The sequence below is a fragment of the Herpailurus yagouaroundi genome, unplaced genomic scaffold, assembly GCF_014898765.1.
Source record: "Herpailurus yagouaroundi ecotype Mexico unplaced genomic scaffold, PumYag 160, whole genome shotgun sequence".
Lineage (NCBI taxonomy): Eukaryota > Metazoa > Chordata > Mammalia > Carnivora > Felidae > Herpailurus > Herpailurus yagouaroundi.
In genome coordinates, this window is record NW_024412401.1 from 8581268 (window position 1) to 8596482 (window position 15215).

Here is a 15215-nt window from a genome sequence, read left to right on the forward strand (position 1 = left end):
TCATGACCTGAGCCAAAGTCGGACGCTCAACCGGCTGAGCCACCCAGGTGCCCCAAGATTTGTTTTAAGTTTTTAAGTAATCTTTTACTTAACCCAACATGGAGCTCGAACTCACAACCCCAATATCAAGAGTTTCACACTCTACTGACTGAGCCAGCCAGGCACCCGTGATTGGGCTTATTTTTGAAACAACTTCATCGGTCTCAAACTTTATAAATTTTAGAGTCTTCATTTTTTTTTTTTATAGAATACGATGATATGTCATTGATGTCTTATTTTGTAACTACCAATGGCGAATTTTCACTTTATATTTTCACTTCTGAGATTTGTCTATACATTGTCATTATACCTTTTCCCATTGAAATTTCAGTGTTTTCATGATTGATTTTAACTACTACTTACTTTTTGTCAGATACTTTCCCTTTGTGATTTACTTTTCAATTTTTGACAGTTTCTTTTAAATTGCTCATGTAGTCAAATCTTTGATTTTTGATTCTTTTGTTTACCAATTGATTCATGCGTAGACCATTTTCCCCTTAGCTTGAGAACGAGTAAATAGTCTGCTAAATATTCTTTTAACTTTTTAACCAGCACTTTGGCAAACATTGATTATATTTCAGGCACATGTTTTAATATTTGTTTGTTTCTCTTCCTTTGAACACTCTTCACATGTAACATCTGGAATTTTTTAAAATATCTGTGGTAAGGTGACGATTTAGCTCATCACAGCCACCCAATATATTGAATAACTTTTCTTTTACGTATTACATTGTGATGCCAACTTTATTATTTAAAATTTTTTTTTAACATTTATTTATTATTGAGAGACAGAGAGACACAGAGCATGAGCAGGGGAGGGGCCGAGAGATGGAGAGACACAGAATCTGAAGCAGGCTCCAGGCTCCAAGCTGTCAGCACAGAGCCCGATTCGGGGCTTGAACTCACAAACTGCGAGATCATGACCTGAGCCGAAGTCGGACGCTTAACCGACTGAGCCACCCAGGAGACCCCCAACTTTATTATTTACATCGTTTTTGTAAGTCATAGTATCTATTTATGGCTATTTATTCTGTTCCAAAGACATGCTTATAAAAGTTTATACGAGTAGCCCTGTTTCATGAGTTGCTTTATTATCTTTTGACACGTTGTGGTGCATATCCTTGTATCGAGCCTTCTAGTTACAACTAACAAATTTATTAAAGTTACTTTAAGCAACAGGGAGAATATTCATGGACCGATCAACTGTGCTCCGAGGTCAGGGTTACTTTGAGCAGCAGAGACAGTTACAGAGGCACCTTTATTAAATACTTTGAGGTGGGGAGGGCACTGAGTAGGAACTTCTTGTTGCCCTCATCAATTTTCTTTTTTTTTTTTCAACGTTTATTTATTTTTGGGACAGAGAGAGACAGAGCATGAACGGGCGAGGGGCAGAGAGAGAGGGAGACACAGAATCGGAAACAGGCTCCAGGCTCTGAGCCATCAGCCCAGAGCCCGACGCGGGGCTCGAACTCACGGACCGTGAGATCGTGACCTAGTTGAAGTCAGACGCTTAACCGACTGCACCACCCAGGCGCCCCATCAATTTTCTTTTTTTAAAAAAATTTCTTGGGGCACCTAGGTGGCTCAGTCTGTTAAGCGTCCGAGTTCGGCTCAGGTCATGATCTCTCAGTTCAAGCTCTGCGTTGGGCTCTGTGCTGACAGCCCAGAGCCTGGAGTCTGCTTCAGATTTTGTGTCTCCCTCTCTCTCTGCCCCTCTCCTGCTCACACTCTGTATCTCTTTCTCTCTCAAAAAGAAATAAACATTAAAAAAAATTACAAAAAAAAATGTCTTGGCTCTTCTCTATTTTTTCTAGCTAATCAACTTTAGAATTACCGTTTCAAGCTCCAAAAGATATTCCTATTTGGATTTTGATTGGAGTTGCATTAAACCTATAAATTAATTTGAAAAAACCTGGCATCTTTATACTAGTCATTGTTACCTAGGAACATGGTAGGACTTCCCATTTATTCAAGTCTTCTTTTATGTTCTTCAGTAAAATTTTGTAGTTTTATTTATATCGTTCCTGTCCATTTCTTATTATGGTTATCCTGAGGTGTTTTATATCATTCATTTTTAAACCAATTACAATCTGACTTCTACCTATTCATCTTAATTCTTTTGTTACTACAAAAAAAAAAAAAAGGAGGGAAGCAGTAGAAATCATTGGAAGGACATTGAAGAAACTCACAGAATTAAGAGATGAGCATTAAGTTTCAGGAAGAGGAGACAGGGCTGTTATCAGGGATGACAGGATCCATGGGCTGAAACACCATTGCGTCTTTCAGAGACTCTCTCTGTCACTTGACCCTCAGCTGTACATTCCTCTGTCTTTTGCCCTCGCTCTCATATTTCCATTATCCCCAAGAAAAGAGGGTGTTTTGCCCACGGGTTCCAGATAGTAAGATCCTGGGCAAATGACCCACAAACATAAGAAATGATGCCTGCTCAATCTTATTCCCAAAAACAGAAACGTACGTGAAAACATCACGGGAAGATCATTTCTCAATCATCCTATCAGCAAAGATCTAAGGTATGAAACGATGTATGAAATGGATGACTCATCGTAGCATTGTTTGTCAAACCAAAAGATTATTCGGCAGAGGCTGTACACGATGACACATCCCTGTAGGGGATTCAGCAGGTGCAAAGATGTTCTTTACGTGATAGGGAATGAGCTCTCTGATCCCGTGTCGCTCAGAAAACTCAAGCTCCGGTGGTCAGAGGTCGCTGTCCTTTGCGCCAAAACAGGAGGGAAAAAATAAATGTGAATTGTCTTTATGTGTACGGGTTGTCTCCAGAAAGATAGCCAGAAGCTCTTTGTACCGCCTGCCTCTAGAAAAGGAAGGGGCATGGCTGGGAAACAGAGGTAGAGACTAGCTTTTCCTGCTGTGCACCCCTTCGGCCTCTACGTGGCCTGCAAATATACAACCAATTCTAAAGCGTGAGCAAAATTGTGAAACGTGCCTCCCCACTTGTCATTTACACGGTAGTACTTGCTGACTGTGGAAGTGACAAAATAATTCTGAGGCTCCCCTGGAGCAAAATGTCGACTCAGTGCTAACTCAGAGGTGACAGTGCAGGGAAAGAGTCCCAGGGAGCAGGAGGGGAGACACAACAGAAAGGTAGAACAGAAAGCACACGTTAAGCATTAGTCTCTCATGGGGGGGGGCGGCCCAACTCTTTCCCGGCTGCTGCAAATACCGAATTTGTTTATCTTCAAAAGCTGTTAAACTAATGTCCCAGCGTGACTGCTAAGTCATGCCTCCGAAATATAAACAGCCCGATACAGTTCTGTTTTCCAACATCTGCCTTCCCTGTGCTAAGTTGAACTGCTCTTTGTCACGGACAGCGAATTTCCGCAATGATATATGATTTCATACCCATCACTTTCGGTCACTTTCAATGGTTTTATTTAGTATGATTTTTAATTTTTTTATAGTTTTTTTGGGGTGGGGGAGAGAGTAAGCCTGAGTGGGGGACGGGCAGAGAGAGAGGGAGAGAGAGAGAGAATCCCAAGCAAGGTCCACTTTGTCAGCAGGGAGCCCAACATGGGGCTCGAACTCACGACCATGAGGTCATGACCTGAGCCAAAGTCAGAGACCTAACTGACTGAGCCACACAGGTGCCCCGTTGTTTTCAATTTTTGTTAACATTAATTTATTTTTGAGAGAGAAACAGAGACATAGCGTGAGCAGGGGAGGAGCAGAGAGAGAGGGAAGATACAGAATCTGAAGCAGGCTCCAGGTTCTGAGCTGTCAGCACAGAGCCGGATGCAGGGCTTGAACCCATAAACCGTGACATCATGACCTGAGCCGAAGTCGGACGCTTAACCGACTGAGTCACCCAGCGCCCCTATTTTTTTATTTAAAAAAAGTTTTTTTAAGTTTATTTATTTTTGAGAGAGAGAGAGAGCAGGAGGAGAGGAAGGGCAGAGAGAGAGAGAGACACAGAATCTAAAGCAGGTTCCAGGCTCCGCGCTGTCAGCACAGAGCCTGACGTGGGGCTTGAACTCACGAACTTTGAGATCGTGACCTGAGCTGAAGTCGGACGCTTCACCGACTGAGTCACCCAGGCGCCCCTCAATTATTAAAACCATCCCCTTTGGGATGTAAAGTCCTGCTCACTTTATTTTTCAATATCTAGAAATCTTTTCTACCCCGTGACTCAAAATGTCCAGGGTCCCGTAAGGGCTCTGCAGTAAAGAGACTTCTTTCCACCCCTTGCACCTGGGGCCTTCCTTCGCTCTGGCTTGTGCCGGTGATACACTGCACAATTCTAGGGGTCTCCAGTCTTTGTCATCTAGATCAGTAGTTCTCAGAGTTTCATGCAATAATAAACAGCTGGAAGTCGTCGTTCAATGGAGATTGTGATTCCCTCTGTCTGGGGTGGGAGCTGAGCTCTGCATTTCTAGCAGGCTCCCAGGTGATGCTCGTGTGGCTGTTCTGTGGACCACACTTTGAATAGCAAGGTCCTACGTAATCGATGCCTCTGGTGGATCGCCTTTGTGGCATCACCCAGAAGCCCCGCGTTGTCCACTGCCCCCAAGGTTCCCAAGTTTTAAATATTCTTCCAGATACATTCTATGTGTATGCAAGCATATAGGTATATAAACACGTTTCATTTTTTATGGAAATTATAGCATGTTACCTACATTGTTCCACATGCTGTTCTACACACACACGCACACACACACACTTAATGGGTCTTGGAGCCTATCCTACCTTGGGCCACAAAAAACTGCCTTGTCTTCTTAACGACACAATAGTATTACACTGCACAGCTGGAACTATTATTTAAGTAATAGGTTTTCAAATGGCGCGAAAGCAGGCTGTCCTTCTGATTCTCCTGCTCTCAGCTCTATGTCTCTCTCCCTCTGGTTGTTTTCTTCTTGTTCTAGCAATATCTGGCCTGGAACATCCATCCCAGGTCCACCAAGGTGAGGACATGGAAGGGGGAAGGCACGGCCACGGCTCCACAGTTCCGTTTCTCTCCCAAAACATGCCTGGCCCTCGGCAAATCTTGTGTGGACAGAGCTGGTCCTCTCGTTGGCCCTTCTTTGACCTGATATGTCCTTTGTTTTCAGCTCTGAGCTCTGAGAATACGTGAAAAGCCCATCCAGGCACTCCCCACCACCATTTACATATATGAGTTATCATCCATTTAAAAAAACATTTTTTTTTACATTTATTTATTTTTGAGAAACAGAGGGAGACAAAGCGTGAGCGGGGGAGGGGCAGAGAGAGAGGGAGACCCAGAATCCGAAGCAGTCTCCAGGCTCCGAGCCGTCAGCCCAGAGCCCGACGCGGGGCTCGAACCCACGGACCGTGAGATCATGACCTGAGCCGAAGTCGGACGCTCAACCGACTGAGCCACCCAGGTGCCCGAGTTATCATCCATTTGACATATGTCTGCACCATTTCATATCCAGGGTATTACTATTATTATTGGTGAAATGAAATAGGCACTATATATTTCTTATGTTCTATCAAGGACATTCATTAACCTATTTATTAGTGATAGCATTTAATAAATTATTGCAGTAACGATGTGTGCACCAAAGGGCTAAAATACAGACGACGAGGCCAGGCTCTCGATCTGGCTCTATTAGCAGTAAAATGTTGCTTTTGAAGAAAATCTTTTATTTAAATTTGCAGTGCTCTGGTTATTTGAACCTGTAGCTGAGAAACAATCATCTACAGAGAAGAGAACTAAGCTTATTGAGGCACAGTATTATTTTACATTCACTATTACTTTCAATACATGAATTTTAGGAAACTTTGGAAAGTTTACTTTTATTCTGATGGTTTACCTGTTGGGCTGATTGCTTGCTTTCCTCCTTCCTTCATCATTTGACCAGAATATTTGAGCTCGACTTCAATACTTAATGCATTTTTTAAATGTTTTATTTATTTTTAAGAGAGAGAATGTGAGCAGGGGAGGAGCAGAGAGAGAAGGGGACAGAGGATCCGAAGCAGGCTCCACGCTGACAGCAGCAAGCCCAATGCGGGCTCGAACTCTGAACCATGAGATCATGACCAGAAGCGAAAGTCGGAAGCTCCACCAACCGAGCCACCCGGGTGCCCCAATACTTAATGCATTTTAGTCAAAATATATGAAAGAGTATGGGCTATCACTAAATACCGTGCTAGCACTGGGGCTATGACAGGGCAGGAACAAACTAGCTTTCAGTTATTAGGGAGCTCGCTGTCTGGAAAAGGACTCTATGAAAAGCACACAAATAATAAGGAATGAGCAAGTAATCTCTTTAAGTATAAGAGGCATGGCGATGGTCAGAAGGTTTACGAAAAAAGGTTATGTTAAGATACAGTCAGAATGGGATATCTTCATTATTAAAATTTTTTTTTAATGTTTATTCATTTTTGAGAGACAGAGCATGAGTGGGAGAGGGGCAGAGAGAGAGGGAGATACAGAATCTGAAGCAGGCTCCAGGCTCCGAACTGTCAGCACAGAGCTCAACAAGGGGCTCAAACCCACGAACCGTGAGATCATGACCTGAGCCAAAGTCAGACCAGACACTCAACCGACTGAGCCACCCAGCTGCCCCTCTTTATTATTTTTTTTTAAGTTTATTTATTTATTTTGAGAGAGAGAGAGAGAGAGAGAGGGATAGGGGTGGAGAGAGGGAAGAGAGAATCCCAAGCAGGTTCTGCACTGTCAGCACAGAGACTGATGTGGGGCTCAAACTCACAAACTGTGAGATCATGACCTGAGCCTAGATCAAGAGTCAGATGCTTAACCAAATGAGCCACCCAGGTGCCACAGGGAGATACTTCTTTAGAGAAAAAGTTTGCTTTCTTAAAAAATTATACCTTCTGATAGTAAACCAATTGTGAACTCAACTTCAGAAAGTGCAACAGAGGTTTGCTTTAAGTCTCGTCTCTTCCCTTTTTCTGGATCCAGTCTCATTAGCAAAAAAAAAGGAAAGGTAATTGTCTCCACTCCTTTAGACCTGTGGATTTTGCCCTTCTAGGAAAAGACTGGGATTGGCCCTCAGAACTGGTCTTCTTTTTTTTTTTTTTTTTTAACTTTTTTTAACGTCTATTTATTTTTGGGACAGAGAGAGACAGAGCATGAACGGGGGAGGGGCAGAGAGAGGGAGACACAGAATCGGAAACAGGCTCCAGGCTCCGAGCCATCAGCCCAGAGCCCCACGTGGGGCTCGAACTCACGGAGCACGAGATCGTGACCCGAGTCGAAGTCGGACGCTTAACCGACTGAGCCACCCAGGCGCCCCAGAACTGATCTTCTTACAGGCACCTGGGTGGCTCAGTCGGTTGAGGGTCGGACTCTTGATTTTAGCTCAGGTCATGATCTCACAGTTTGTGGGTTTGAGCCCCGCGTTGGGCTCTACACTGACAGCATGTTGCCTGCTTGGGATTCCCTGATCTTCCTCTCTCTCTGCCCCTCTCCCGATTGTGCTCTCTCTTTCTCTCAAAAATAAATAAATAAACACTAAAAAATTTGTTTTAATTAAAGAAAAAAGAAAAAAGAAAAATAAAGAAAAGTGACATGTCCTGTACCTGAGAACAACAGAGCAGTACGAGAACAACTCGTACCAGTAACAAAATAAATGCTGTGAAAGTTCACCCTGGCTAAATCTCCGAGTGATCACAAGGCAGTGAAACATAGCTACTTTTACAAGAAATAAAGACCTAGAAGATTACTGTGTCTGAATCAAATTGGGCACTTGCTCGGACTGGGGTAAAATTGTGTCTGACCTGTGGGTTTCTGGTTACTAAGGATACCAGTAAGCGAGGAGTAGATTTCTCAGGGCTGTGGAGGTCCCCAAATTAATCCCTTTGTGGGTCCAGAGCCACATGAAGCTTTTTCCAGTAAGGCTTTCTTTCTTTAGGCGTCAGACTGTTCCCTGAATTAGTTGAAACAATTGGTCTTGAATTTAAAGCTGAATGAGACAACTTGGTTGCAATGCAGTGGTTTGAATTCATCTGCAAAAGTCCATGCTCCAACGACGCAGGTGTGATAGGCTATAAGCCATACATTTTGAAAGCACGGAATGGGTTTCTCATGCCTGGGCCAGGCGATGTTCCAAACACTTTAGATATATTAACCCACATATCCTTACAATGACACCATGCTGTAGATACTATTATTATGCTCATTTTAAAGATGAAGGCAGAGGGCGATTGCCCAAGGTTATTCTCTGCCAGGAAGCAGTATAGCCCAGGTATGAACGCTGGCAGTCTGGTTTTAGAGTGTGTATCTTGACAAGTGGATTGTTTGCCTTTTCGTACAGTGGGTAGTTAAAATCAGGGAAGGATATTGAGATCCCTTGTGGAGAAGGTCCCTATAGAATTAGAAATAAAGAGGTAAGGATAAAATCTGATAAAATATTAATATGTAGGGGGTTAGAAGAAAAAATCTAAAGCAGCAGTTTGTTCAGAATGATAGAAGGAAGACCAGGGGAAGACAATGTGGTCAATACTGGTCAATGTCACAGAGATGTCAAGTAACAGAGGCAGAAAAGTGTTCGTGGGATGTGAAAAGCAGGAGGTAATTGACAGCCCCAGCAAAGATCATTTCAGTGGAGTTTTGGGGGAGAAGGGTCAGAAGTCAGTGATTAAAAAAAAAATTTTTTTTTTAATGTTTATTTTTGAGACAGAGAGACAGAGAGACAGAGCATGAGCAGGGGAGGGGCAGAGAGAGAGGGAGACACAGAATCCGAAGCAGGCTCCAGGCTCCGAGCTGTCAGCACAGAGCCCGACGCGGGGCTTGAACTCACGAACCGTGCACAGATCATGACCTGAGCCAAAGTTGGACACTCAACCGACTGAGCCACCCAGGTGTCCCCCCCCTTTTTTTTTTTTTTAATTTTTTTAATGTTTTGAGAGAGAGAGTCAGTGATTTGAGAAGTAAGCCAGAAAAAGAGCGGGTTGAACTAAAAGTGAAGAATCATGGCTGAAAAGACTAGGAAAGAGAGAGTTCGGCAGAAACGAGAGGGACACATGACAAGAAAGGTTGCATATAAAATAAAGTGGCTGAACATGTTCGTAGACCTTGGGAGGTGAATCAGCAGAAGGCGGAAAGACAGAGAAAATTCCACAGCAGGGATGTGTTTGAAGGGACTAGAGGAGTGCCAGTAAGAGCACAGCTGGGGAGCCTGACAATGGCAGCTGGGAGAGGACAGAGCAGAGCCAGAAGTTCTTCGTCTTCTCTGAGAGGTAGGGAGGCTAAGTCATCCAATAAACATGATGCAGAGGAGAATGAAATCAGAGGCAACCAAAGCCCTACAAGGAACAACTCTGAAGGGCAGTTCTAGCTCCTGGGTTCCCAGACAGGTTGAGTGGAGGTTTTGTCAGGCTAGCTTTGGGGTCATTTCCGCTTCCTCCCCCACCTTTGACGGGCGCTTCTCCCTTATAAACCTCTTGCACCCTGAGCACCTCACAGTCAGCTCTTGGAGATAATTATCTGTGAATCACACGTGTTTGTAACACTCTAACGATTTTATTTCCAACAGGAATCACACTTAACAGCAAAGCCAAGAAGTTTCCGCATAAAGGAATAATTAACATCAGAGAAAATTCTTTGTAACCAGTTGTGTTGAGTCTAGTGTATTTCAACATAACCTCCCTGCCCCCGATGTTACTTAATATTAGTTTCAGGTGTACAACATGATCAATATTTGTATATATTACAAAATGATTACCGCAATAAGTCTAGTTAACATCTGACCCCATACATAGTTACGGAAATTGGTTTTTTGTGATAAGGCCTCTTAGGATCTACTCTCTTAGCCCCTTTCAAATATGCAATGCAGTATTGTTAACTGTGGTCACCATCTTGTACGTTACATCCCCAACATCCTCAACGTAACCTTTTATAGTAGCGATACTAGTAGCAGGTAGAATCTATCTTGTTCTCAGCAAAAAATAAATAAATGACCATGTAACAAAAGGGTTTTTTTGTTGTTGTTGTTGTTAGAACAATGGCTGCTTTACAAATGAAAGTAAATGAAAAGGAACTCTTTTACTTAATGAAATATACCAACAGTATACCTTACTTATTACACAGACGTACACACTAAATTGACCCCTCAGTTTGAAATCTCTCATCCATCATGTCCCTAATCATTTAATAAAAAAAAAAATTATTAAATGCTATGTGTCAGGAACTATTCTAAGACTCAGTCCCTGTGTTCAAAGAACTCACAGGCCAGTCAGTGTTCGAATAATATCACCAGAATGCCTCTACACTTGTGGTTTGAGGAGAGCAATGTGTAACCTCAAATCTGAGGCTGCTTTAGTTATCAGCATTTTCTGAAAAATTTTCCATTCAGCCATCTGTGTTTTCTATTTTCCTAAAATACATTTTCTGTGAAAAATCATCTCAAGTATCCTTACAAAATGTACTTTGCATAGTATTTCCCCCCAAGCTTCATACTAGAAAATAAACATACAGGAATTACATATCTTTCTAATTTTCATTAATGTCATAAAGAAAATCCGTTGTGGATGATGTTCCTTAAAAAATTTCTCTAATTTTCATTAATGTCACAAAGCAAATCCGTTGTGGATGATGTGCTTAAAAAAATTTCATAGTTACCTGTTTTGTGTTGTCCTTTATCTTAATGAGGTCAGATGACACAATAAATTTCAAAGTGTTTCTGAAACAGTGAAAATGGTATCATTGTTTTTATTATTAATTATTAATGAAATAAGATATTAAACCTTGTTTTTCTCCTCAAGATTCTGCAGAAAATGTAATTTAAATTCTTCATAAGTATGTTTTCCTTTCTAACAGTTCTTTTAGGGGCGCCTGGCTGGCTCATTCGGAAGACCACGCAATCTTGGGTTCATGAGTTCAAGATCCATTTGGGTATAGAGATAACTAAAATAAATAAATAAGTAAAAGTTCCTTTGGTACTGCTGGTCCTATAGATTAATAAAAAAGAATTTATAGTATTAAATTCATATCGATTTGTGATATGATATTTACCAAGTGATCTGACATCTACCATGGCCATAGAAATATCTATTTTACTAAAGGAAGTTAAAAGTTATAATAGTTCAACTAGTGCTGACTCGATTTAAAGATTCAGAAGATCAGGCCTCCATAAAAACAGTTATTCTTTTTATTTTTTTCCATTTTAGTTAGCCAACATACAGTGCAATATTGGTCTCAGGAGAAAAACAGTTACTCTTTAAAAAAAATTTTTTTTAATGTTTACTTATTTTTGAGAGAGAGAGAGAGAGAGAGAGAGAGAGCAAGCTGGGGAGGGGCAGAGAGAGAGGGAGACACAGAATCCAAAGCAGCTCCAGGCTCCGAGCTGTTACCACAGAGCCCGATGCGAGGCTCGAACTCACAAACTATGAGATCATGACCTGAGCTGAAGTCGAACGCTTAACTGACTGAGCCACCCAGGCACCCTAACATTTCCTCTTTTTGAGTGGGTATCATTTATCAAGCACTTAGAGCATTCTATAGACAGGCAATACTCCCTCTTTCTAAAGACTTTATAATATATTCAAGAAGAATAAGGCAAATAAACAGGCACTGAGAGACAAATTCCATAAAGAAGAGATTATATAGTATGAAGCTTAATTTCTCTTTTATTTAAGATTTTTAAGTTATCTCTACACCCAATGTGGGGCTTGAACTCACACCTCAAGAGTCACAAGTTCTACCAAGTGAAGCAGTCAGATGCCCCTACTATAGAGCTTTAAATACCAAGATAATATCTTTGTCACGATGGTGGGTTCATATGTTGAAGCTTATTAAGTTGTGCACACTTTAGGTATACACTGTTTATTGTATGTCAAATCTACTTTACTAAAGCTATTCTTTTTAATTTTTAAAAATATTTTTATTCATTTTTGAGAGAGAGACAGAGCACGAGCTGGGGAGGGGCAGAGAGAGAGGGAGACACAGAGTCTGAAGCAGGCTCCAGGCTCTGAGCTGTCAGCACAGAGCCCGATGCGGGGCTCGAACTCACAAACTGAGAGATCATGAACTGAAGTCAGACGCTTAACTGACTGAGCCACCCAGATACCCCTAAAGCTATTTGGGGGGGGGCGGGGGAGTAATTTATTTATTATTTATTTATTTATTTATTTATTTATTGTTTAAGTAAAGTCTGCCCTCAACATGGGGCTCAAACGCCCGCCCCAAGATCAAGAGTTTCATGCTCTACCAACTGAGACAGCCAGGCATCCCAAATGCAATTTTTCAAAATAACAAGGTGAGAAGATTTTACATGATACAATACACAATAGAGAATACTGCAGTTTTTTTAAAGCAGAGAAATGATAAAACTCATGTTCTGCTTTATGAAGTATGAACTGGTGACAATGTTAGTTGAGTGAATTACAAAAGGAAAGTGATAAAGCCCAGAAGACTAACTCAGTGTGAAGTATTCTATTAGATTAGGTAGGCATAGTGATTATTAAAGGTTTTTTTTTTTTTTAACATCTTTATTTATGTCAAAGTTTATTTATCTTGAGAGAGGGAGAGAGCACAAGCAGGAGAGGTGCAGAGAGAGAGGAGAGAGAACCCCAAGCGGGCTCTAGGCTGTCAGTGCAGAGCCCAACACAGGGCTTGATCTCACAAACCATGAGATCATGACCAGGGCTGAAATCAATAGTTTCAATCCCTAACAACTGAGCCACCCAGGCACCCTGACAGTATCCCTTGAATTACTGGCTTAGAGACTGTTAAAGAAGAAAGAAAACCTGTGCTTATAGTTTTGTGAAGACTATGATTAACTCCCAAGAGATCTAAGAGCCTAGGATGATTGCACAGTTTTCCTCTCAGTCTTATAGAAGACTATGATAGTGATGAGAGAGTATGGTAGCAAAAAATATAAACACCGAACTTTTACATTTTTTTAAAGTTTATTTTAAGATTGAGCATGCACAGGCACTTGTGCACAAGCAGGGGAGGGGCAGAAGGAGAGGGAGAGGAGAGAATCCTAAGCAGGCTCCATGCTGTCAGAACAGAGCTCAAGTTTGGGGCTCGATCTCACAAACCATGAGATAAACCTGAGCCAAGATAAACAATCAGATGGTTAACCGATTGAGCCACCCAGGCACACCTACGTTTTTGTTTCTGGGAAGTTATGATTAATATTGTACTGACTCAGGGGTGCCTGGGTGGCTTAGTCCATTAAGCATCCGACTTCAGCTCAGGTCATGATCTCACGGTTTGTGAGTTCAAGCCCCGCGTCGGGCTCTGCGCTGACAGCTCGGAGCCTGGAGCCTGCTTCGGATTCTGTGTCTCCTTCTCTCTCTGCCCCTCCCCCACTTGTGCTCTGTCTCTCTCTGTCTCTCAAAAATAAATAAATGTAAAAAAAATCTTTTTTTAATATTGCACTGACTCACATTGGTTCAAATCAACAGAGCCCAATTCTGTATCTTTTTACATTTTTTTTTTAATGTCTAGTTTTGAGAGAGAGAGAGAGAGAGAGAGACAGAAACAGAGTATGAGCAGAGGAAGGGCAAGGAGAAAGGGAGACACAATCTGAAGCAGGTTCCAGCATCTGAGCAGTCAGCACAGAGCCCACTGGGGGGCTCAAACTCACGAACCACAGGATCATGACCTGAGCTGAAGTCGGATGCTTAAGCAACTGAGCCCCCCAGGTGTTCCTGTATCTTTTGGTAATGTAGAATCAACTAAGTTGTCTCTTTATCTAATTGGAGAATGTAAGGGGAGTGGTATAGTCAAGGTACTTCCTCAGAATTGTGGTCTATGTTGTGTCAGGAGAAGATCAAATAAGTGTGTATATGTTTATGTTATGTGTATACAATTGATTGGTTCCATAAATATGAGAGTAAAAGAAAGAAAATGAGTTAGTATGCTGGTAAAAAGTGTGAAAATACAAGCTGAAGCAGGAGAAAGAAATAGTGGTTCTGGAAGGAAACAAATCTCTTTTACATTTGTTTTTCCCAGGTCTTAATCTGTCATTATCTAGAATACAATTGAAATATATTATTTTAAAATTAAATAGATGCCACCAATAAAATGAAATTTTGTCCCCCAAATTCTCTTTCGGATTAAAAGGAATTGTTCTATATTTAAGTTTTTATAAAGTTTCTCGTATTATGTAATTAATTCCTCAATCATGTTACTTGAGTTACAAAGCACATTTTTTGAAGAGCCCTTGGTTTGATGTGACTTCAGTAAATGCTAGTTTGTGATGCTTAAAGAAGTCAGTAATAGAATAAACTTAAAAAAGAGGGGGGAACAAGAAGACTAAGAAACTTAACTAGGTTAACTATAGTCATTATTCCTGGTAAGGGAGGGTATGACCTCAAACTGAAAGCACTGTTTGTCATTAAAACAGACTAAAAAAAAAAAAAGTTTTATTAATTTTTGAGAGAGTGCAAGTTGGGGAGGGACAAAGAGAGGAGATAGAGGATATGAAGTGGGCTCTGTGCTGATAGCAGCAAGCCCGACATGGGGCTTGAACTCACAAACTGTGAGATCATGACCTGAGCTGAAGTCCAACGTTCAACTGACTGAGCCACCCAGGTACCCCTGAAGCAGGCTTTATTTTAAGATCCCCTTAAAAAGAAATACAGGTTTCCAACTAAATTTGATGGAGCAAAGACATGAATTTCTCTCTGCCACTTCCAGAAAACACCAATGGAAAATGGTAGTAAAGGAATAAAATGGTATAAAACCATAAGGACAAGGAACGAAAGAGGTGCAGACAACAGATCGGAGATATCACTAACATTTTGAGAGCTTAAACATGGGTGAATAGTATTTGACATAACAGAATGAAACTGAGAAAGCTGATACTTAAGTGGATAAGACAAAAAAGAAGGAAACCTCCCCAAAGACAGAAAACTCCAGAATTATTCAGAAGTTAGAGGTAGTTCTACATTGGAACAAACAAAAACAGAAGAAAAGAAATAACAGAGAAAACAGAGACAGTTAGGGAGAATGATAAAACAAAAGCAATTATGCAAAAAAGAAACATTTCAGAGAGATAAAGTACTGTATTCATAAAATATTAATAGGATATTATAAAAATATTGAAAGAATAAAAAATACTCTTCTTTTTAAAGAAGACTCTCCTTTTTAAAAATGAAAATACAGGGAGGGGGCACCTGGGTGGCTCAGTTGGTTAAGTGGCCAACTTTGGCTCAGGTCATGATCTTGCAGTTTACGGGTTCCAGCCCCTTGTCAGGCTCTG